Source organism: Triticum aestivum, chromosome 4A, assembly GCF_018294505.1.
Source record: "Triticum aestivum cultivar Chinese Spring chromosome 4A, IWGSC CS RefSeq v2.1, whole genome shotgun sequence".
Taxonomy (NCBI): Eukaryota; Viridiplantae; Streptophyta; class Magnoliopsida; order Poales; family Poaceae; genus Triticum; species Triticum aestivum.
Genome location: NC_057803.1, coordinates 578,030,630 through 578,056,197, shown reverse-complemented (window position 1 = coordinate 578,056,197; position 25,568 = coordinate 578,030,630).

Genomic DNA, 25,568 nt, shown 5'->3' with positions numbered 1-25,568 from the left:
GGGACCTCGTGGATACAGAAAGTTGCGGTGGTGGAATTAGGTTTTTGGCTCCTATTCTGATCGTTTGGGGGTACATGTGTATATATAGGAGGAAGTATGTCGGAGGAGCAACGAGGGGCCCACGAGGCAGGGGGCGCACCTTGGGGGGCGCACTCCCCACCCTCGTGACCGCCTCTTTTTTTCCTTGGAGCTGGGTCCAAGTCTCCTAGATCACGTTCGGTGAGAAAATCACGTTCCCGAAGATTTTATTCCGTTTGGACTCCGTTTGATATTCCGTTTATCCGAAACACTGAAATAGGCAAAAAAACAGCAATTCTAGACTGGGCCTCCGGTTAATAGGTTAGTCTCAAAAATAATATAAAAGTGGAAAATAAAGCCCAATATAGTCCAAAACAGTAGATAATATAGCATGGAGCAATCAAAAATTATAGATACGTTGGAGATGTATCAGAGTCCAAAACAAGGGCAAAAGTGTTTGGAAAAGTAAATACGACGAAGATGTATCAGTGTCATGTAGTCGATGTTCACATGACACCACTAGAGGAAAGACAACATACAACTCATCAAAATATCGAAGAATACCAAATTCACATGACTACTTATAGCAAGACTTCTCACATGTCCTCAGGAACAAACGTAACTACTCACAAAGCATATTCATATTCATAATCGAGGGGTATTAATATGCATAAAGGATCTGAACATATGATCTTTCACCAAGTAAAACCAACTAGCATCAACTACAAGGAGTAATCAACACTACTAGCAACCCACAGGTACCAATCTGAGGTTTTGAGACAAAGATTGAATACAAGAGATGAACTAGGGTTTGAGATGAGATGGTGCTGGTGAAGATGTTGATGGATATTGACCCCCTCCCGATGTGATGACGATGGTGATGATTTTTCCCCTCTCGGAGTGATGTTTCCCCGGCAGAACAGCTCCGCCGGAGCCCTAAATTGGTTCCGCCAAAGTTTCGCCTCGTGGCGGCGGAGTTTCGTCCCGAGAGCTTCCTTATGATTTTTTCCAGGGCGAAAGACTTCATATAGCCAAAGCTGGGCACCGGAGGCCTGCCAGAGGGCCCACGAAACAGGGAGCACGCCTATGGGGGTAGGGCGCGCCCCCACCCTCGTGGATGGTGGGTGGCCCCCCCTCTGGTGCTTCCTTCGCCTAATATTTTTTATATATTCTAAAAATGACTTCCGTGGAGTTTCAGGACTTTTGAAGTTGTGCAGAATAGGTCTCTAATATTTGCTTCTTTTCCAGCCCAGAATTCCAGCTGGCGACATTCTCCCTCTTCGTCTAAACCTTGTAAAATAAGAGAGAATAGGCATAAATATTATGACATAATGTATAATAACAACACATAATGCAATAAATATCGATATAAAAGCATGATGCAAAATAGATATATCAATACGTGCATTACATCTCCTAGCCGGACAAGCTCTAAAGCGTGCTTGTACAGGGTGCGGTGCCGGTTTGTGCTAGCAGTACATCTCACGTCTTTCGTCCACCTCTTCAGTATATGTGTGAGTGGTATCTATGAGGCCCAGCAAGTCGAGGACCTAACCAACCATTATCATAATCAGCTATGCCCCAAATGCCATGCAACGCTCAAGGCAAAAAACATGACATGAGTGTCGTGTACCTTCACATCATGGCAGCAGAGCAGCCTAGTATGCTCAAAACTGCCAAACTCGCAAATAAACTTCGATCCTCCATCAGGCACCTGCCACTTGCACCTTGTACTCCACATGACACCATTTGTCATGCATCTCTGCATGGTACCGCTTCACAAGTTATTTTACGCCTTAAATCTTGTATCGCCCAGCCTATCAACTCTCCAAACTTCTCAAACACGGCACGCAAGTAAATCTCGCTCACTTGCTCCTCAGTGGTTTGGTCATCGTCATTAGCAGCATGGTCTGCCAAAAAACAAATGTACGCAAGACAGAATAATGAGGACAAAATACTTGTGGTTAGCGTGGTGCTTACTATTTTGCTCCTTCGTTCTTCATAGTTTTTGTTTGCATCCCTGTCGTGCAGTAGCTTCATGCACCGATGGACAAATTAGTGCATCACGCAGCTTGCTGGGACGTACATTTTAAGCATATGATTCACACTCTCAATCCTCTATGTGCTGCTCATTTTGGCGCAGAACTTGACCTCGGAATATGGTTTTGCCCATTTTTCCTGAACCTCAAAAATCTGTGTCAGGTATGGATGCTTCCATCCAACATATCTGTCAGGTCGTTCCAAGCCCTCTCGAATTCATCTATCATCAACATGTCGTTCAGAATCTTGTGAAAATCTGCCCTGACGTACTCCTTTCGTTCTATAGTGGCCACCGATTCTTCTTCTTTTTCTTCCGGATGTGCCATTTGCACCAGCTGTGAGTGTTGTCCAACATCACTCTTGATAGCTAACATTGCACGACACTGATATGTACATCGAATAACATGGTCCATCAGTCACGCACACAAGTAGGTTCTACAGAAACAGAAAACACAACACAAGAAATCCAGTCCTCTCCCAACACGAACTCTGCATCAAAACACCAAAAATTATGCCCCCTCTTATGCATTACCAAGTCAGATCTGCAACATCCTTGCACATACACAAATCAACATATGCGTTGCAGATGTAGAACTAACCTCTGAAGCCACCGTGGTGCATGTGGGTCGTCTTTCCCCTTCGATTGACCAAAGTCGCCAACCGTCATGCCGCCACTGTCCAGCAGCCCATTCATATCTAGGACGTGCGACAGAAGCCAGGCCGAACTTCTCCTCAAAAGCTACTCGCCGCCTCCCAAACCTCCTCAGCCATTCACGGAACCACGGTGGCGCATGTGACGCCCTCGATTCAATCGTACACTAATCATACACACAAATGTGTACGATCAAGATCAAGGACTCACGGGAGGATATCACAACACAACTCTAGACACAAATTAAAATAATACAAGCTTTATATTACAAGCCAAGGGCCTCGAGGGCTCGAATACATCAGCTTGAAAAACACAAGTGTCAGCGGAAGCAACAATATCTGAGTACAGACATGAGTTAGACAAGTTTGCCTTAAGAAGGCTAGCACAAAAGCAACATCGATCGAAAAGGCAAGGCCTCCTGCCTGGGAGCCTCCTAACTACTCTTGGTCGTCGGCGTCCGTCACGTGGTAGTAGGCACCCTCGGGGTAGCAGCAGTCGTCAAAGGTGGCATCTGGCTCCTGGACTCCACCATCTGCTTGCAACAACCAGAAAGAAGAAAGAAGGGGGAAAAGGGGGGAGCAAAGCAACCGTGAGTACTCATCCAAAGTACTCGCAAGCAAGGATCTACACTACATATGCAACATTATCAAAGGAAGGCTGTATATGTGGACTGGGCTGCAGAAATGCTAGAATAGAGAGAAGGTCTAGTCCTATCGAAGACTAGCATCTTCTGGAAACCACCATCTTGCAGCAAACAGGAGGGAGTAGAGTAGCATAAAGTAAAGTAGTAGTAGTGTTATCAACCTCGGCCAGAGATCCTTTCTCGACTCCCTGCGAGAAAGAAATCCCAGAGCCGTACTATCCGGTTATCATCACAATCCAATTCTCATCACCATCCATTTCTCATCATGAGTATCCAGTTCTAGTTGTATCGATCGGGATACAACTCCAAGTGTCCGTTACCGTAGGACAGGCTATCGATAGATGTTTTCTTCCCTGCAGGGGTGCACCAACTTACCCACCACGCTCGATTGACTCCGGCCGGACACACTTTCCTGGGTCATGCCCGGCCTCGGCCAAACAATACGCCGCAACCCGACCTAGACTTAACAGAGAGGTCAGCACGCCGGACTAAACCTATGCCCCCAGGGGTCATGGGCCATCTCCCCGGAAACTCCTGCACGTTGCGTACGCGGCCGGTGAGCAGACCTAGCTACCTCCTTCAACAAGGCAGGCGCTTGCGCAGTCCAACCCGGCGCGCGCCACTCAGTCGCTGACGTCTATTAAGCTTCGGCTGATGTATACGACGCAGAACGCCCATACTATGCCCACGTGATGGTTAGTGCTATCAGGCCAGAGGCCCCTCGGATCAAATATCCAAATCGTAGTGGATTAGGAACGCGCGGTAACAAGCAGAGACTCACGAAAGATGTGACCCTGTTGCCCCGTCTCGAGGACTTGCGGCAAGGGCTAAGAATGCCCGGCCACGCCTCGTAATTATCTCTCGGGCACCTTCCAGGTCAACCCGACTCCACATCACTCGCAATTATGCTCGTGCGGGCACCCCTCAGGGTCGACCCGTCTTTAGTAACATGGCTCAGTGTAAAGTCATAGTAACCATAGTAACTGTGTGTTTAAACATCAAGGGGAAAACCCGAGGAATCACCCCCGGTGAATTCCACTCAATGTAATCACCAAGGTGAACGTAAGAGGAATCACCCCCGAGGTTCACACTTGAGGGGTTGCACGACAGCGTCATATCGGAAGTGGTTAAGGCGGAATCACCCTCGATGACCACGACCGAATAGCTACACCACAGGGTTAACATCAAAAGTGCTGTAGAGGTCTCACCCTCGGCACTCGATAGTAACCCAGCAGTGTCGAGCAACTAAGGGGAAAGTGATGTGCGGTGCCGGGGCCTGGTCTTCAATCCCGTTGATTGGGTCTTCAATGATGAAGCAGGGGCAACAAGGACAAGGTGGGGGTCACTGATGGATCACTAACCAACCTATACTAAGCAGTTTAGGATAAGCAGGTAAGGTACAACAGCAGATACAAAAGCAGGCTATGCATCAGAATAGGTGCAAACAATAACAGTAGCAAAATCTAATGCAAGCATGAGAGAATGGAATGGGCGATATCGGGATGATCAAAGGGGGGGCTTGCCTGGTTGATCTGGCAAGGAGGGGTCGTTGTCGACGACGTAGTCGATCACCGGGGCATCAGCGGCCTCGGGGTCTACCGGAGAGAAGAGGGGGAAGAAACAGTAAATATAAAGCAGGCATAGCATCACAAAGCATAACATGGCAATAAGCTGTGTTGGGTGTGACCTAACGTAAGGCTACACGATATAGGAGAGGGGGAAAACAAACCGGGAATGTATTCCCGGTTCCGGACCTGTGTCAGACAAATGACCGGAGGGGGAATGTTCCATGTTCAGATAGTTAGAGGCATCTGACAGGTAAACGGACCGCGTATCCGGATTCGTTGGATTTTACTGAGCAACTTTCATATAGAAAACATTTTCATCCGAGTTACGGTTTATTTTCTATGATTATTCAAAGTTTTAAACATATTCTAGATTTATTTATTTTAACAGAAATGGAAAATGACGTCAGCATGACGTAGGAGTGACATCAGCAGTCAACAGTCCGGTTGACTGGTCAAAACTGACACGGGGGACCCACCTGTCATTGACAGGGGGCTAACAATGGGTTATTTTAATTGAACAGGGGTTAGTTAGCAGTTGGCCCCCACATGTCAGTGACTAATTAGTCTAACAAGTTAATTTTACTTATAAAAACGTTTAATTAGCCTAATTATGGGTGTGGGCCCCATTAGTCAGTGGTTGGGGGAATAGCATCCCGCGTTGACCGTGGTCAACGCGGTCAAACACAGGCGCAGGGGCCCACTGTCAGCGGCACTGGGCGGGACCCACCGCTGCCAGGTCAGCGTGGCGGCCGGAGCAACACCGACGACCATTTCCTGCGGCGGCGCGGCTCGGGATCCACCGGAAAATGGCCATAGGCCATCATTTTGGACGCGGATGGCCGCGTTCGAACGTGCACGAGACGGCGCATCCAGCGGTGGCACTAGCACGGCCGGAGATGGACTAAAATGACGGCGGCGAGCAGCGAGGCGGACGCCGGAGATCGGGCAGCGACGGAAACAGAGCTAGAGGGCGCAGGGAGACGAGCTAGAGGCTCGGGCGGCACCAGGGAGACGCCCTGAGCACGCTCGTGTGCTCGGATGAGCATGACGACGCCCACAGCGACGACGGTGTGCTATGCGGCGGAGCTGAGCTCGGCCATGGCAGACGCGGTGGCTACGGGGGCGCACGAGTCCAGGGGAGCGAGGGAAGGGGAATAGGGGCTCACCGCGCGGCGCAAGAAAGGCCCGTGGTAGTTTAGGAGCAGCAGGAGTCTACGGTGTTCGTCGGGGAAGAAGGGGATCGCCGGCAACCCGAGGAAGACGTCGACGTGGTCGGCGACGCAGAGCTCCTCGGCTCCTTCCAGTGGCTTCAAAAGACGCAGCAGTCCATGGCGATGCCGAGGAGCACGGCCAGGCCGCGTCGAAGGCACGGTGGCCGCGGAGATGACGAAGATGCGGCGACGGTGGCGCTCGGAGGTGGATGGGGAACGAAGGGGAGAGGCAACGAGCAGGCGGAGAGGGCGAGGGGAATCTAGGAGTGGGTGGAGGTAGGTGGGGGAGGTCTCGAGGAGCCGGAGGGGGAGGCTCTTATCCACCCGCGGCGTTGCCGGCGAGGTGGTCGGGCGGCGACGAGCCCCTGTAGCGGCGCGCACCGGGGGAACAGGAGGGAGGGGAGAGCGACCGGGGAGGGGGCATGGGCCGGCCTAGCTAGGCCAGCTAGCGCGGGTGGGCCGAAGCCCAAGTGGGGCAGGGGCTTTCTCTCCCCTCTGCTTTTTCCTTTTCTCCTTTTCTTTTCTCTTTTTTTTAACTTTTGCCTCTGCTTTTAGCCACTATTGACTTTACAAAAATTATGCCACTGGCCAAAACAATTTCAAATAATGATTGGGCACTGCCAAAAAAGATTGTGAGGCTTTAGAAATAGTTTGCCATTTTTATAAATTAAAAAGGCATTTAATTTATTTCTTAGGCCACTGTTTGAAGTAGCTTAGGCCACTTAAACCTTTTGCAAAAAATGTTGGTTCACCACCAATATTAGTTGTGGATTATTCTGCACATGATGAACATTTTTGTTTTCATGTATGAGCATTTTGAATTTAAGACAAAATTTGAATTTGAATTCAACTTGAATGTGAAAGAACATGAGACAATAATGATCAGGCACATGTTTAGCAAAAAGATTAACTTAACCCCAGGGGTTACTGTAGCATCATTACACCGGGGTGTTACAACTCTCCTCCTCTAAAAGAAATTCTCGTCCCGAGAATTAAGAGGTAGAAGGGAAAAGATCGGGGTATTCAGCCCGGAGGTTATCTTCGCGTTCCCAAGTGGCTTCCTCTTTAGTATGATTCGACCATTGCACCTTGAGGAACTTAGTAACCTTCTGGCGGGTTCGACGTTCAGCTTCTTCAAGAATGCAGATCAGATGCTCTTTGTATGTGAGATCATCTTGAACTTCAATCAATTCCGGATCCACTTCACGTTCCGGATCCTTGAAGCATCGACGAAGTTGCGACACATGGAAGACGTCATGAACGTGAGAGAACTGAGGTGGCAACTCCAGTTGATAAGCCACCAGTCCACGACGGGCGAGAATACGGAAGGGACCAATGTAGCGAGGAGCTAACTTTCCCTTGACTCCGAACCGATGAGTGCCTCTCAAAGGAGTGACACGCAGATAAGCTTGTTCACCAGGTTGATAAGTTGAACCCCAGTGTTTCCGGTCATAGTTGCTCTTCTGGCGGGATTGGGCCGCCTTGAGATTATCCCGGACAATGCGAACCTGCTCTTCAGCTTGTTGAATAATGTCCGGACCAATGAGTGCTCGTTCCCCAGTTTCTGACCAATTCAGAGGGGTTCGGCACTTACGTCCATAAAGCACTTCAAAGGGTGCCATCTTCAAGCTGGCTTGATAGCTGTTGTTATAAGAGAACTCCGCATAAGGGAGAGATTCTTCCCACTTCTTGCCGAAAGAAATAACACAAGCTCGAAGCATGTCTTCAAGAATTTGATTGACTCGCTCGACTTGGCCTTGGGATTGGGGATGATAAGCAGTGCTCCAGGTAATATGAGTTCCCATTGCCTCTTGGAAACTATCCCAGAACTTAGAAGTGAAAATACTGCCGCGGTCTGAACTGATCTCCTTCGGAATGCCGTGGAGTGACACAATTCGGGAGATATACAAGGTTGCCAATTGACTAGCAGTGATAGTCTCCTTGACTGGCAGAAAGTGAGCAACCTTCGAGAATTGGTCGATGACGACAAAGATAGCATCGTTACCTTTCTGAGACTTGGGAAGGCCAGTGACGAAGTCCATTTGAATCTTATCCCACTTCCATTCAGGAATCGGAAGCGGTTGTAGAAGTCCAGCCGGTTTCTGATGTTCTGCTTTGACGCGACGACAAACGTCACATTCTTCAATATATCGAGCAATGTCTTGCTTCATTTAGACCACCAGTACTTCTGACGGATGTCTAGATACATCTTGGTACTTCCCGGATGAATAGAGAGAGGGGTGTCATGCGCTTCTTTCATCACCTTCTCTGTCATAAGCTCGAACCGGGGTACGACAATGCGATCTCTGAAGTATAAGGTTCCATCTTCACCAAGTGAGAAATCTCTGGATTTCTCTAAGGCAAGATCCTTTTTCATCAGATCAACATGAGCATCTTTGGCTTGAGCAGACTTGATTGCTTTCAGAAGAGTTGGTTCCAAAACAAGGTTATTCAGAGAACCCTGTGGAACTAGTTGAAGGTTCAGCTTGCATAGCTCTTCATAAAGGCGGGGTTGAGCTTTGTAGACCTGGTGATTATTGCAATAAGACTTTCGGCTTAGGGCATCAGCCATTACATTAGCCTTGCCAGGTGTATAAGATATACCGCAGTTGTAGTCAGCAATAGCTTCCATCCATCGCTGCTGACGGAGGTTCAGATCTGGCTGAGTAAACAGGTACTTCAGACTCTGATGATCGGTGAAGATCTCACAACGATTACCGAGAAGGTACTGTCGCCATAGTTTCAGTGCAAAGATAACCGCAGCAAGCTCGAGGTCATGAACTGGGTAGTTTTCTTCGTGAGGACGCACTTGACGGGAGGCATAAGGCAATCACTCTGCGCTCTTGCATTAGGACACAGCCTAATCCTTGACGTGAAGCGTCGCAATAGATGACAAAGTCCTTGCGAGAATCAGGGGGAGCAAGCACTGGGGCAGAAGTCAGTTTGTCCTTGAGTGCCTGGAAACTTTCCTGACATTTGTCTGTCCAATCGAACTTAACGCCTTTGTGAAGCAGATTAGTCAGTGGCTTGGCGATCTTGGAGAAGTTCTCGACAAAGCGGCGACAATAGCTGGCCAGTCCGAGAAAGCTTCTGACTTGCTTGACAGTCTTCGGAGGGGTCCAGTCAAGAATAGCCTGAACGCGCTCTGGGTTGACGGCAATACCATCCTTGGAGATAACATGACCAAGGTAGGTGACTTCGGGTAACCAGAATTCACACTTGGAATACTTGGCATAAAGTTGATGCTCTCGAAGCTTCTCCAGAACAAGACGAAGATGTTCAGCATGTTCTTCTTTATTCTTCGAATATACCAGTATATCATCCAGATAGACTACGACGAACTTGTCGAGGTAATCCATGAATATATAGTTCATCAGACGAGAGAATGTAGCTGGAGCATTGGTTAAACCGAATGACATGACGGTGTACTCGTAAGAACCATAACGAGTCACAAATGCGGTCTTTGGAATATCCTCTTCACGAACACGGATCTGGTGGTAACCCAACCTCAAGTCGAGTTTAGAGAATATCGATGAACCAGCCAGTTGATCATACAGATCATTGATCCGAGGAAGGGGATATTTGTTTTGAATTGTAGCTTGGTTGATAGGACGATAGTCTTGGACCAAACGGTTCGTACCGTCCTTCTTCTTGACGAAGAGAGAAGGTGCTCCCCAAGCAGAGGAACTTGGACGAATGAAACCCTTGTGAAGAGATTTGTCGATTTCCTCCTTAAGCTCAAGGAGTTCATGAGGTGGCATCTTGTAGGGTCGTTTTGCAATAGGAACGGTGCCTGGTTTCAAGTCGATGACGAACTCGACAGCCCGGGCAGGGGGTATTCCTGGAAGTTCTTCTGGAAATACGTCTTGGAAGTCGCGAACGACTGGAATCTTTTCAATTCCCTCAAGAGGTGCCGCGTTCAACGCATTCAAAGCATAAAGTCGTGCTTCAGCGTTTTGAACAAGCTGAGCATGGTAGGTTACAATCTCATCTGAAGGATGTAGGAGGTGAACGACCTTGGTAGCGCAAACGATAGAGGCAGTATGCGCTTTCAACCATTCCATTCCCAGAATGAGGTCAATATTGGAAGACTCCAGAATAATGGGAGAAACAAGGAATTCCAACCCTTCAATTTCAACAGGAACGTCGCGACCAATCATGGTAGTTTGACATCGGCCCGCAGGGGTGCGTACCACTATCGGAGTGTTCATGGGCTCGCATCGAATGTCATGTGCGTAAGCAAAATTTTCTGACATGAATGAATGTGATGCTCCTGAATCAAACAAAACAGAAGCTGGTACTGAATTAACAAGGAGAGTACCCATCACAGTGGCAGGCTGGTCTTGAGCTTCATTCAGATCAACATGATTAGCCTGACCACGACCATAAGGTCTGGCATTGTTGTTATGGGGCTGATTGTTACGGTCAGTTGAAGACAGAGCCAGCTGATTCTGATTCTGAGGGCATTTCCTGGAGCGGTGACCTGGAAGGCCACACTTGAAGCACAGACCATCATTGGGATTGGGAGCAGAAGCTTGGGGTGGTACAGCCCGAAGGGGCTGCCTCTGCGGTTGAGGAGGCAGACGAGGTGCAACATAGGACTGTCTTGGTGCAGGTGCAGTTGGACGATACATGCTGTGGGGAATCCATATCCGACGCTTCTGCGCTGACGGGCCCGAAGATGGGCCAGCGTCACGGCTACGCCTGAGGGATCCCTGGTGTTCCTGAAGACCAGTCTCAACCTGAATAGCCTTGTTCACCAAGGTGGCGAAGTCGGCAAAGTCATGAACGAGCAATGCTAGCTTGATATCAGGGTGAAGTCCATCACGAAACTTCTCTTGCTTACGAGCATCAGTTGCAATGTCTTCTTCAGCATAACGTGACAAGTCCAGAAATTCCCGTTGATAAGCATCTACAGTCTTGTTGCCTTGGGTGAGGTTGCGGAACTCTCGCTTCTTCCTGTCCATGGTTCCCTGAGGAATGAAACGGGCACGGAAGGCAGCTTGGAAATCCGGCCAAGTAATGACCGTTCCAGCAGGTAGGGTACGCCTGTGGCTGTCCCACCATTGAGCAGCAGGACCCTTCAGAAAGAAAGATGCGAAGGTGACATAGCTGGCAGGGGCAACACTAGCAGACTCCATTTCATATGTGATGTCGCGGAGCCAGTCATCAGCATCAAGGGGTTGAGTTGAGCTGCGGTAGATAGTTGGGTTGAGGCGCATGAAGTCCTGCAGAGTTACTCGGGTTGGATGTTGATTCATGTTCGGACGAGGAAACTGAGCCATCATTCCTTCCATGAACTGGCGAGTTAACTCAAACTGTTGCCTCATTCCAGTAAAGAATTCAGGCGGTGGTGGGTCGTTGGCACCACAGCCACGACCAGCGGGTCTAACCATCCTGCTAACATGTAACAGGGGTAGTTCAGCATTGAGCATTTGCAAAGATAAGGATCATTCATGATGAAAACATGCATAATGAAGGAGGTACGATGGATTCCACTCCGTAGTCAACACGACAGGGTGTGCACTACTCAAAAAGCTATTCTAAGGAATAACTATGGCTTCATCCAACTTCGGGGTGAATGTGGTCACGGGATCCTAATGTTAGTAAATTCGTTTAACCCGAGTAGAAGAGAGTTCAGAGTCCCAGAGTATAGACGAGGAGTAAAAGATGCTAATACCACCCAATGGCGACGTGGGCCCGTAAGCCACACAGCCAATGTTAGTAAAAGTTTTCAGTGACTAGACTCAACTTCGGCCAAGGAGTTGGAAAGGGGGCTACCTACAGGCAGTCGGCTCTGATACCAACTTGTGACGCCCTCGATTCAATCGTACACTAATCATACACGCAAATGTGTACGATCAAGATCAAGGACTCACGGGAAGATATCACAACACAACTCTAGACACAAATTAAAATAATACAAGCTTTATATTACAAGCCAGGGGCCTCGAGGGCTCGAATACATCAGCTTGAATACAAACGAGTCAGCGGAAGCAACAATATCTGAGTACAGACATGAGTTAAACAAGTTTGCCTTAAGAAGGCTAGCACAAAAGCATCATCGATCGAAAAGGCAAGGCCTCCTGCCTGGGAGCCTCCTAACTACTCTTGGTCGTCGGCGTCCGTCACGTGGTAGTAGGCACCCTCGGGGTAGCAGCAGTCGTCAAAGGTGGCATCTGGCTCCTGGACTCCACCATCTGGTTGCAACAACCAGAAAGAAGAAAGAAGGGGGAAAAGGGGGAGCAAAGCAACCGTGAGTACTCATCCAAAGTACTCGCAAGCAAGGATCTACACTACATATGCAACATTATCAAAGGAAGGCTGTATATGTGGACTGGGCTGCAGAAATGCCAGAATAGAGAGAAGGTCTAGTCCTATCGAAGACTAGCATCTTCTGGAAACCACCATCTTGCAGCAAACAGGAGGGAGTAGAGTAGCATAAAGTAAAGTAGTAGTAGTGTTATCAACCTCGGCCAGAGATCCTTTCTCGACTCCCTGCGAGAAAGAAATCCCAGAGCCATACTATCCAGTTATCATCACAATCCAATTCTCATCACCATCCAGTTCTCATCACAAGTATCCAGTTCTAGTTGTATCGATCGGGATACAACTCCAAGTGTCCGTTACCGTAGGACAGGCTATGCATAGATGTTTCTTCCCTGCAGGGGTGCACCAACTTACCCACCACGCTCGCTTAACTCCGGCCGGACACACTTTCCTGGGTCATGCCCGGCCTCGGCCAAACAATACGCCGCAACCCGACCTAGACTTAACAGAGAGGTCAGCACGCCGGACTAAACCTATGCCCCCAGGGGTCATGGGCCATCTCCCCGGAAACTCCTGCACGTTGCGTACGCGGCCGGTGAGCAGACCTAGCTACCTCCTTCAACAAGGCAGGCGCTTGCGCAGTCCAACCCGGCGCGCGCCACTCAGTCGCTGACGTCTATTATGCTTCGGCTGATGTATACGACGTAGAACGCCCATACTATGCCCACGTGATGGTTAGTGCTATCAGGCGAGAGGCCCCTCGGATCAAATATCCAAATCGTAGTGGATTAGGAACGCGCGGGTAACAAGCAGAGACTCACGAAAGATGTGACCCCGTTGCCCCGTCTCGAGGACTTGCGGCAAGGGCTAAGAATGCCCGGCCACGCCTCGTAATTATCTCTCGGGCACCTTCCAGGTCAACCCGACTCCACATCACTCGCAATTATGCTCGCGCGGGCACCCCTCAGGGTCGACCCGTCTTTAGTAACATGGCTCAGTGTAAAGTCATAGTAACCATAGTAACTGTGTGTTTAAACATCAAGGGGAAAACCCGAGGAATCACCCCCGGTGAATTCCACTCAATGTAATCACCAAGGTGAACGTAAGAGGAATCACCCCTGAGGTTCACACTTGAGGGGTTGCACGACAGCGTCATATCGGAAGTGGTTAAGGCGGAATCACCCTCGATGACCACGACCGAATAGCTACACCACAGGGTTAACATCAGAAGTGCTGTAGAGGTCTCACCCTCGGCACTCGATAGTAACCCAGCAGTGTCGAGCAACTAAGGGGAAAGTGATGTGCGGTGCCGGGGCCTGGTCTTCAATCCCGTTGATTGGGTCTTCAATGATGAAGCAGGGGCAACAAGGACAAGGTGGGGGTCACTGATGGATCACTAACCAACCTATACTAAGCAGTTTAGGATAAGCAGGTAAGGTACAACAGCAGATACAAAAGCAGGCTATGCATCAGAATAGGTGCAAACAATAATAGTAGCAAAATCTAATGAAAGCATGAGAGAATGGAATGGGTGATATCGGGATGGTCAAAGGGGGGGCTTGCCTGGTTGATCTGGTCGTTGTCGACGACGTAGTCGATCACCGGGGCATCAGCGGCCTCGGGGTCTACCGGAGAGAAGAGGGGGAAGAAACAGTAAATATAAAGCAGGCATAGCATCACAAAGCATAACATGGCAATAAGCTGTGTTGGGTGTGACCTAACGTAAGGCTACACGATATAGGAGAGGGGGAAAACCAACCGGGAATGTATTCCCGGTTCCGGACCTGTGTCAGACAAATGACCGGAGGGGGAATGTTCCATGTTCAGATAGTTAGAGGCATCTGACAGGTAAACGGACCGCGCATCCGGATTCGTTGGATTTTACTGAGCAACTTTCATATAGAAAACATTTTCATCCGAGTTACGGTTTATTTTCTATGATTATTCAAAGTTTTAAACATATTCTGGATTTATTTATTTTGACAGAAATGGAAAATGACGTCAGCATGACGTAGGAGTGACATCAGCAGTCAACAGTCCGGTTGACTGGTCAAAACTGACACGGGGGACCCACCTGTCATTGACAGGGGGCTAACAATGGGTTATTTTAATTGAACAGGGGTTAGTTAGCAGTTGGCCCCCACATGTCAGTGACTAATTAGTCTAACAAGTTAATTTTACTTATAAAACGTTTAATTAGCCTAATTATGGGTGTGGGCCCCATTAGTCAGTGGTTGGGGGAATAGCATCCCGCGTTGACCGTGGTCAACGCGGTCAAACACAGGCGCAGGGGCCCACTGTCAGCGGCACTGGGCGGGACCCACCGCTGCCAGGTCAGCGTGGCGGCCGGAGCAACACCGGCGGCCATTTCCTGCGGCGGCGCGGCTCGGGATCCACCGGAAAATGGCCATAGGCCATCATTTTGGACGCGGATGGCCGCGTTCGAACGTGCACGAGACGGCGCATCCAGCGGTGGCACTAGCACGACCGGAGATGGACTAAAATGACGGCGGCGAGCAGCGAGGCGGACGCCGGAGATCGGGCAGCGACAGAAACAGAGCTAGAGGGCGCAGGGAGACGAGCTAGAGGCTCGGGCGGCACCAGGGAGACACCCTGAGCACACTCGTGTGCTCAGATGAGCATGACGACGCCCACAGCGACGATGGTGTGCTATGCGGCGGAGCTGAGCTCGGCCATGGCAGACGCGGTGGCTACGGGGGCGCACGAGTCCAGGGGAGCGAGGGAAGGGGAATAGGGGCTCACCGCGCGGCGCAAGAAAGGCCCGTGGTAGTTTAGGAGCAGCAGGAGTCTACGGTGTTCGTCGGGGAAGAAGGGGATCGCCGGCAACCCGAGGAAGACGTCGACGTGGTCGGCGACGCAGAGCTCCTCAGCTCCTTCCAGCGGCTTCAGAAGACGCGACAGTCCATGGCGATGCCGAGGAGCACGGCCAGGCCGCGTCGAAGGCACGGTGGCCGCGGAGATGACGAAGATGCGGCGACGGTGGCGCTCGGAGGTGGATGGGAGAACCGAAGGGGATGAGGGCAACGAGCAGGCGGAGAGGGCGAGGGGAATCTAGGAGTGGGTGGAGGTAGGTGGGGGAGGTCTCGAGGAGCCGGAGGGGGAGGCTCTTATCCACCCGCGGCGTTGCCGGCGAGGTGGTCGGGCGGCGACGAGCCCCTGTAGCGGCGCGCACCGGGGGAACAGGAGGGAGGGGAGAGCGACCGGGGAGGGGGCATGGGCCGGCCTAGCTAGGCCAGCTAGCGCGGGTGGGCCGAAGCCCAAGTGGGGCAGGGGCTTTCTCTCCCCTCTGCTTTTTCCTTTTCTCCTTTTCTTTTCTCTTTTTTTTTAACTTTTGCCTCTGCTTTTAGCCACTATTGACTTTACAAAAATTATGCCACTGGCCAAAACAATTTCAAATAATGATTGGGCACTGCCAAAAAAGATTGTGAGGCTTTAGAAATAGTTTGCCATTTTTATAAATTAAAAGGGCATTTAATTTATTTCTTAGGCCACGGTTTGAAGTAGCTTAGGCCACTTAAACCTTTTGCAAAAAATGTTGGTTCACCACCAATATTAGTTGTGGATTATTCTGCACATGATGAACATTTTTGTTTTCATGTCTGAGCATTTTGAATTTCAGACAAAATTTGAATTTGAATTCAACTGGAATGTGAAAGAACATGAGACAATAATGATCAGGCACATGTTTAGCAAAAAGATTAACTTAACCCCAGGGATTACTGTAGCATCATTACACCGGGGTGTTACAGCGCACAACCCCATGTTCCTAGATTCCCCGGTCGCCGACGGCATTGGGAACCTGTGACGGAAACCCACATGACCAGGAGGTGCACGACAGGCGCGGAGGACATGAAAAATCAGCGAAGCAAGCTCATACTAGCCACAATGGGTAATAACATAAACTAGTAACATATGTGTGGTAATATCCAACAGTTCATTTATTAGGCTATAGACTTATCTTGTCTTGATACGTGTGATGTTATTCATACTAGTAGTAATAGTTATGTTACCACATTCCTCTCTTTCTTCATTCATTTCTTGCCACATCATCAATTTTATTTTGATATGTGTGATGTTACTACATATGTTACTCCCACTATGGGTAGTCTCAAAACTGAGTCACTCACCTGTTCATCGGATCAGACAAGAACTCAAAACCATTAGCCATTCCCAGCGCCGCCTCCATGCCCGCATCATCGTAGAAACTCTCCCAGGCATGCTGTCTATAGGTACAGGTTGGACTTCTTTTCTTTTTCTCGGGCGATAGCGGCACGGCGTGCAAGCCCCGTCATGTACCTCTAGTACACTTTGCCCCGTTACACTCGCGGTCACGGAGATGTCGTTCTCACATCTGGCCGCACTTATTTCTGGCATCGCTTCCGCATACAACCCTGACCTGCACCACACTACTCCACCTGTACCTACGTGCCACATAGCGTGAGCACGCGCTCCCGTCCACCAAATCACCGCTCTCCACCTCATCAAATCTAATATCCCTAAAAAATAAAGGCATGTTTTCAACATCTTTTCTGCAAAGGAGGATCACTCCTGACCTCTATATATCAATTGATGCATGCAATCATTTAATTTGTTCATCCTTTATACGTTGATAAAACGAGACCCAGTGTCGAGTTATGCCTTCTAAAAAGACACACAACTCACACCATGTCTGAAATCCTGGCTATTGGCAAGTACCTATCTAGCATATGGATGACACTAGTTAGGTTGTGTATCTGCTACTCTTCCACCCCTGCAATTCCATGTATATATAGGTTCAGGCCGCCTCTTGAAGCCGCACAGGCTGCTGTTGGTGTGGAATGTTTGAGATGATGAAATGTCTATGGTTGTCTCTGATGGTAAAACTGTCTGCAGTCGATGTAAAATACAACTTCACCAACCACAAACCTCACCGTTCATTTATGCCTTGTAAAAGGATGTGTATATATGTGCACTCACAACTAGGTCACAACATACATGAAACCCCGCCTCGCTTGGCTTCTTGAGCTATTGACATATACCTAGCCTAGGACATTTCAACCGAGCAGGAATATACATTGCATTGGGCATGGGCGGCCTTAGGAACTCAACTTTTAGTTTCAGTCGTTATCACAGTTCTACCGAATCCTGGACTTAGCTGCTACCATATTTTGGTTTTACTTTCCTGCCGTTTTCAGTTATAGCACCGTGAAAGATGTCCAATAGAACTTAGGAGTAGTCTATTGCTGGAACCTAGAAGAATCTTATCTAATCAAGCATTCAAGCACACTGGACAGTGACACGACAAGCCGTAGAGCGTTGGAAGGGAAATATGAGCAGTGATCAAGCAAACGTGGTGCTTACATGATGACGCGACGTGTAACAGACTTTGTAACATGTTATTACGTTCTGTTATTGATCTTTCCGTGGGGACCTTACATATTAATAAAATTTGAACTGCACATGCCACATTTTTTCAGTGGATTAATTTAGTTGCTTAATCAGTACTTGCTCCCCACAAAATGGCTCTTCTTTCTTGTTGATCGAGTGGACATGAATCATTGTTCACTGTCCCAGTTGGTCATAGGTCGTGAACGTCTTTAACCACATTTTCCTAATTTTACCCCGATATGTCTAGAGACAATGCACACACATCATATTCAAACCTTAAAATCCATGCAAACCATGCAACATCGATTAACACACGTAAACAACACATAAAAGATAGGCATCAAGTTCATTCACATGTAGGACCAGGATAGGTCGTTCATGGACAACAAGCCCATACATATAAATGAGGCCGCTTGCCTGGCGGGGCGAGCCGCCCCCGCCTCGGACTTTGGGAGCCGCCACGGATTCAAAGGACTCAACACGAGCACCCAGCGGTGCCGGGGAGTGTGGGCCGACGGTGACGACCCGGTGCTGCAAGAGCCATGTCGGGCCACCTTGTATGGACTTCAAGTACAATTTTTGCAATTGGCATTCATCAAAATGCATAATGGCACCTCATCAGATTTTTATCTCTTGACAATAAATGCTTATTTTCAATATATTTTTAAAAACGGGAGGATCAACCCACGTATCCGTATCAACCAATCCATGCAATCATTTATGAATTTATTCATCATCCGATTGCAATCCAGAACTCAGAATAAGTGTAAAGCAATAGAACATACATATCTCATGCATTGATCATCAGTATGATTAAATCCCCACAGTGGGTCCCACGTACGATGGTTCAGATAAGTATCAACATTACTATATAGTCCGCCCTTATATCATTAATTAATAAAATGAGACCACAACCGATTTATGCTTCTTTTAAAAGAATGTGTATATGTAGTTATATACTCACTCACAAGTCACACCATGCATGCAATCCCAGCTTGCGTGGCTTCTTGAGCTATTGACATTTACCTAGCCTAGCATATTTCAAGCGGGCAGGCATATACATTATCTTGGGAATGGGTGGCCTTGGAAACTCAACTTTCAGTTCTAGCCTAACCCGATTTCAGAATCCTGAACTTAGCTGCTAGCCATGTTTTGGTTTTACTTCCGTCCATGTTCAGTGATAGCACCGTGAAAGATGCACGCTAGAAATAGTCTATTACTGCAAGAATCTTATGTGATGGCGCATTAAAGCAAACTGGACAGTGACACGAGAAGGCGCAGAGCACAGGAAGGGACATGCTAGCGTGATCAAGCAAACGTGGTTCTTACTAGCTTTTACATGATGACGCGACGTGTAACAGACCTTGTAACATGTTATTATGTTCTGTTATGGATCTGTTCATGTGGGCCTTACATATTAATAAAATTTGGACAGTGTGTGCCATATTTCTTTAGTGGATTAATTTAGTTGCTTAAACAGTACTTGCTCCCCGCGAAATGCCACTTCTTTCTTTTTGATCAAGTAGACATGAATCATTATTCACTGCCCGGTTGATCACAGCTTGTCAAAGCATCTTTAACCGAATTTCCCTAATTTGATCCCTATATGTCCACGACAATGCACACACACCATACTCAAACCTTCAAATCTATACAAACCATGCAATGTCGATTAACACATGTAAACAACACATAAAAGATAGATATCAAGTTCATTCACATGTAGGACCAGCATAGGCCATTCATGGACAACAAGTTCATACATATAAACAAGGCCGCTTGCCTGGCACAATGGGCTGCCACCGCCTCGGACTTTGGGAGCCGCCGCGGGCTCAAAGGACTCGACACGGGCACCCAGCGGCGCCGGGGTGTGTGGGACGACGGTGACGACCCAGTGCTGCTAGAGCCCTGTTGGGCTACCTTGTATGGCGCGGGCCTTGATGAGTCGCCTGCAGACACCCGTTGGGCGGTGGAGCTCGAAGAGCCCGACACAGAGCTTGAAGAGCCACCCTTGTCCATCTGCGACCAATGGAGGTCAACGCGGAGAGTGAACTTATCATTGGACATGCAGTGCTCGACTTTGCTGCCAAAGCATCCCAGTCAATGGGGATGGGCTCATATTCAGATCCGCTACAGGACCCCGACATGGTGATGCGGGGCGGCGGGGCACCACGGAACCGGAATGGAGGGGACATGATAGGATGGGGAGCGGACCAGAGCAAACGAGAGTGAGCTAGGTTTGGTCGGGGGGAGTGGGGTTTTGTGGGGCCATTAGGGAGGGCTACGCCGGGCGGTCTGACATGGCAGACATGTCCTGACCGTCCCAAATCCATCCCACATATGGGCTGGGTTTTGGGGATTGCCATACACCCCGGACATTTAGGCTTGAAACGAGAAGTTCAGCTGGATGACGTATTTCAATTCGGTCCATGTCCGGACTGTTCACCCGGCCAAATGTGGGAGAGCAAAGGGTCCGGTTGAAGATGCTTTGATGAACCAGAAAGAGGCAAACAAACGTCTCTTTGCATAACTGGTTCTAGATTTTGTTTTTTGTTTTTTTGTGATATTAGATTACTGTATATGTTAGTGCTAGTGGATCAACGAGATAGTTGAAATGTTGAATCGCACACTGGACAAGGACTAGCTCCATTTTTGTAAGTGAGATTTCTGAAGTGTCAGTTCTTTCACAACTTCTGAAAATCATACATATGTATCATTTCTTTCTCAACTTCTAAAGAATCATACATAGTCTGCTTGATCGCAAGTGTTCTTTTGGCTTCAGAATATGAAGACCACTTAAATGTATGATTTTATCATTAATTGCAATTTTTTGTTGGTGGCTTACCAAGCTGACTGCTTGGTCACTTATCTTTTTGAGTAATGCTTGGTCACTTATCAAGCACTGCTTCCAGCAACATTTATCAAGCAAACACTAGGAAATCACATTTTGCAGCATATCCTTTGCTATTCCAGTTAAGGAAACACTGCGAAATTACATTGTATTACATGCTGGTTGTCGTTAGATGCTGGCGTGGGATGTTCAGAGGTGATGAGATGTCAATGCCTTTCTTCGGTGGTAATACTTTCTGCAGTCGACGTATAGTAAAATTTTCACCAACCACAAACATCATCTTTCAACAACAAAGTACATATAAAATTTATCAGAGCAATATAAGTAGACTTCACTGATGGATTGAAATTGATCTTGTTTCGGGTACAATTTCTGTTGTTGAAGTTGACCAAGTGATGCATGCAGTCATTTAATTTATTCATCGCCGACGTGACCTCTCGGCAGCCGCCGCTTCAATGCGGACGCACCTTCCCGAGGAAGCAACTCCGACTGTTGTGTTGCATTGAAGCAGGCTCGCCCCTTCGCCTGGCCTGGCCGTGGATATATAAGCCGTGCTTCGGCGAAGCACAGAGTCACAATCCCCCTTCGTGAGCACCCCCACACTTCACCTTCCCGTCACCCACCACGCTGAGCCCTTCCTCCCTCCGATCCTAGAGGCGATGTAGAAGTCGTGGTGCTCCGCGCCGGCAAGCGGCGTCGGCGGAAGCTCTTCCCCCGACGTTTCTTGGCGCAGCCATCGTCGCTCTCGGGGCCTTTCGGCATCCATGGCGGCTGGCTCCTGTCACATCCCTAGTTCTGGTATGACCTAGACCAGCTAGCCATTTGTGCATCATATTTAAATTCCACTTAAATTTGAAATGGGGATTTGTAAAACCCTCAGAATCATTTCTGAAAATGACCCAAGTAAAAATTGCTCCAAAAGGGTCCAAGAAAATGCTCACGTTGCTCTCTGAAAATATTGGACAGAGATAAAAATCAAACCAATATTTTTAGGAGCTCATAAATATTTATTTTGGACATTTGGAATTAATCCAGTAATTATTTGTGTTGGATAAATATTTATATATATATATAGAATATTGTCCAATAATTCTGAATTTTGGTGAGGGGCTTTGGAATAATCCCTTAGGCCCCTGCAAAAATTGTCATAAGAAAATAAAATGATTTAGTATTTTACTAAATCAAAAACAAATGTCAAAAAATAGAAAGAAAACAAAAATGGAAAAAATGCTTACCTGGACCACCTGCGGCCTGGCACTGTGCCGGCCCAACTGTGCTGGCCCAGCCCACTGGCCACCGCACCGTCCTCCACCTCGCGCCAGTAGGCGAGGCGTGTGCCCGGCGCGCGCGCGCGCTCCGCGCGCCACAGCACCTGCCTGCCCGTCCTCCTCCTCGTCGCCTGGATGCCCCTCGCGACGCCACACGCCGCCCCACACCTGTCTCCCTCTCTCCAGTGGCCTCCCCTCCTCTCTCTCGCCCTCCTCCACGAATGCCCGAGCTCTGCCGTCGCCGCCGCACGCCGTAGCCGCAGCCACCGTGCTCCCCTCGCCTCGTTGCTGTGTTCAGAAGCTCCGCCACCTCGTCCGCAACCTCTCCGCCAAGCCACGCGAGCGGACGCGCCCTGCAGCGGCTCCCCCGACCTCTTCTTCAACCTCGGTCCGTCGGAGATCCCCTTCGCCGCCCGCTAGCTTCGACGCTTCCCCGAGCCAAAAGAGCCGCCCATCCGACTCCCTGTGAGCTCCGCCATCTTCTTCCCTGCTCCCCGCGCTTGTACGCTTCCTCTAGCCGCCTCCTCTACCGGAGCTGAGCCACTCCGCCGCACGGGCTCGTCGCCGGCGAAGCCCCGGTGACCAAATGGCCCCGCGCGTGCGTCCGTTTCACTCGCAACGACCCGTGGAGCAACGCTAGCGCGACAACCAGCTTGTTTGCACACCGTAGCGCTAACCCCGCACCCACCCGAGCTCCGGCCGCCGCCGCGAGCTCTGCTTCGGTGAGCTCCGCCGTTCCCGCGGCCTCCCCTGAGCGCGGCTAGATGCGCCCGTGCACGGGCTACCCGCCGGTGGCCTCCGTGTGCCAAACCATGGCCTCCAGCTCGTTCCGGCGAACTTCCGCCGTGGCTCGAGGTCGTCGCCGGCGAAACTCCGGCGGCTGACGTGGCGTGTGATTAGCTGCTAACCCTGCCGCCTAATCCACCCCTCCCTAAGCCACTGACTATGGGCCCCAGGGCTCGGTCAAACCCTGGTCAGTGGGGTTTGACTCGGGTTTAGCCCCGATGTCACTGACGTGTGGCCCCCACACGTCAGGTTTGACCAGGTCAGCCCTGCTGACGCCTCTGTGATGTCATGCTGACGCAATAATGATTTTTTCTGGATTTTAAATAATTCAGAGAATTCCAGAAATTGATATAAACTTCAAAAATTCATAGAAATTCAACCGTAGCTCAGATTGAAATAATTTATATATGAAAAATTATCAGAAAAATTCAATCTATCGATCTGTACCATTTTCATGCATGACAAACCAACCTATACATGCTGTATATATGAAAACACACTTATGGAATATTAAGAGCTTAATTTGGAGTTGTATTTGAACCCTTGGTTCAAATGGACTTCAACCAAATAAATGCTAGATGCATTAACTCAAATAACATCACATACTCGTGCCATGTTCATGCATCATAATGTTGCATATGCTTGTGTTTGATTTTCGACACCGTTCCTCCTCGATATGTCCTGCTCCGGAGAGTGTTCGAGAGTACCTGTCTGAGGAGCAGTGCCCCCCTGTTGATCTACCAAGCAAGCAACCCCCCTTGTTCATTCCGATACAATCCTACTCTCTCGCTCTTGCTCTCACTTATTGCATTAGGACAACAACGATTCAACTGCTACTTTATGCTGCGGTAGTTGAACCCATTCCTCTGCATGACCTGTCATTGCCACAGTAAATAGTTAAAACCCACTAGCATGTGTAGGAGTTGATTGAGCCATGTTGTGTTCCTACCATGCTTTGCCTGCTATTGCTTAGAGTATGTCAGCTCTGATTCATCGGGAATGAATTGGAGTGTTATGATATGATCCGGTGTTGAGAGTTAAGCATGCGAACACGATTTGGTAAAGGTAGCGGTGAGAGGCCATGTAGGAGTACATGGTGGGTTGTCTCATTGGGACCGTCCTTAAGAACTGAGTTCTGTGTAAGTTGTCCAATGACTAGCTACTACCACACATTGGGCTCCGGGCGCTCCAAGCTCTCTCGACTTATTAACCGCTTTGATCTCTGTCCAGGAGTTGCAAATAGTTTCTGGTGTTTGTAAGTAGTGCTATTTTTCTACCGAGTGGCACCCGGCAGGGTGGGCTCGGAACAGACTAGGCACAGGTGGCACGGTGTACCAAGTGGCACCCGGATGGTGGGCTTGGGAACCCTGCTCACATCGTTTGGGGCCGTGAGCGACACACCAGCCGGATCTCCTTGCGGATGGAACCCAAATAGGCGATAAACCTGGACTAGAGTCTTGTGTGGTTAGTCAGGTCGTGGCTGACACCCTCGCCAGGCTTCCGCTTGAAGGTTGCCGAGATACATGACGTGTACATGGTGATAAGTGGTGAGAGCGTGTGTGAAGAAGTACACCCCTGCAGGGTTATCATGATCTATTCGAATAGCTGTGTCCTCGATTATGGACTTCTTGGATGCTTACGTGGTACATAGACAACCTAAAGTGGATACTCTAAAATGCTCAAGACAAGTGTTAGTGCTATGGATGGCCTTCTCGTAAGGAGACGAGGATGAATCCGTAGTAGTGTATTGATGTGATGATTAGTGGACTCGTGTGCGCTGCCTCATCTCAAAGAAGTTTCTCGTTGTCGTAGAACGGGATAGCCACTGAGTCAAAGCTGGCTTGCTGCAACTAAATCCCACATTACCTTCTTGATACAAATGCATGTATGATAGGATCTGATGTAAGTGTTGCTGAGTACCTTTGTACTCACGTTGCTTTATTTATGTTTTTGCAGCGGAGACTTTGGTCTTACCGGTAGTTCCGCTTGGACTTCAATGAGTAGCTTGTTACCTCAGCTACGATCTTGTACCCTTGGGAGGGACTTGTAGATAGTCAGGCTTCCCAGCCTTTTTCTTTTGTAGTTGTCTGTACTCAGACATGTAATGCTTCCGTTGCTTGTATGCTCTGAATGATGGGTCATGTGACCCCTGTTTGTATTCATGCTATGTGTCTCTTCTGAGCCTTTATCTATATGAGTTTGCGTTATGTTGTGATGCCATGTTGTACAGCACATACTTGCATGTTATGCGTACGTGTGACGTGTATTGCTATGTGTGGGATCCGACAATCTAGTTATTTATCCTTGGCAGCCTCTCTTATGGGGAAATGTAGTCTAGTGCTTCCTTGAGCCATAGTAGTCTGCTACAGCCCGGTTCACCGGAGTCCTGCTAGCCCAGCACTACTGCTCAGAACACTTGACTGGTCGGCATGTGTTCCACTTTGTTCCTATGTCTGTCCCTTCGGGGAAATGTCAAGCGGTGACTTCCGGAGTCCTGCCTAGCCTGCTACAGCCCGAGTTCCCCGGAGTCCTGTTAGCCCAGTGCTACAGCCCGGATTCATATGCTGTTGACCGACATGCTTGATGTGATTCATGTATGTCTGTCTCCATAGGTCTGTGTCGCTTTGGGTTCACGACTAGCCATGTCGGCCCGGGTTCTCTGTCATATGGATGCTAGTGACACTATCATATACGTGAGCCAAAAGGCGCAAACGGTCCCGGGCCATGGTAAGGTGACACCCGTGGGGATACCGTGCGTGAGGCCGCAAAGTGATATGAGGTGTTACATGCTAGATTGGTGTGACTTAGAATCAGGGTCCCGACAGCTTTGGTATCAGAGCCTGACTGCCTATAGGATTACCAAGCCAACCTGG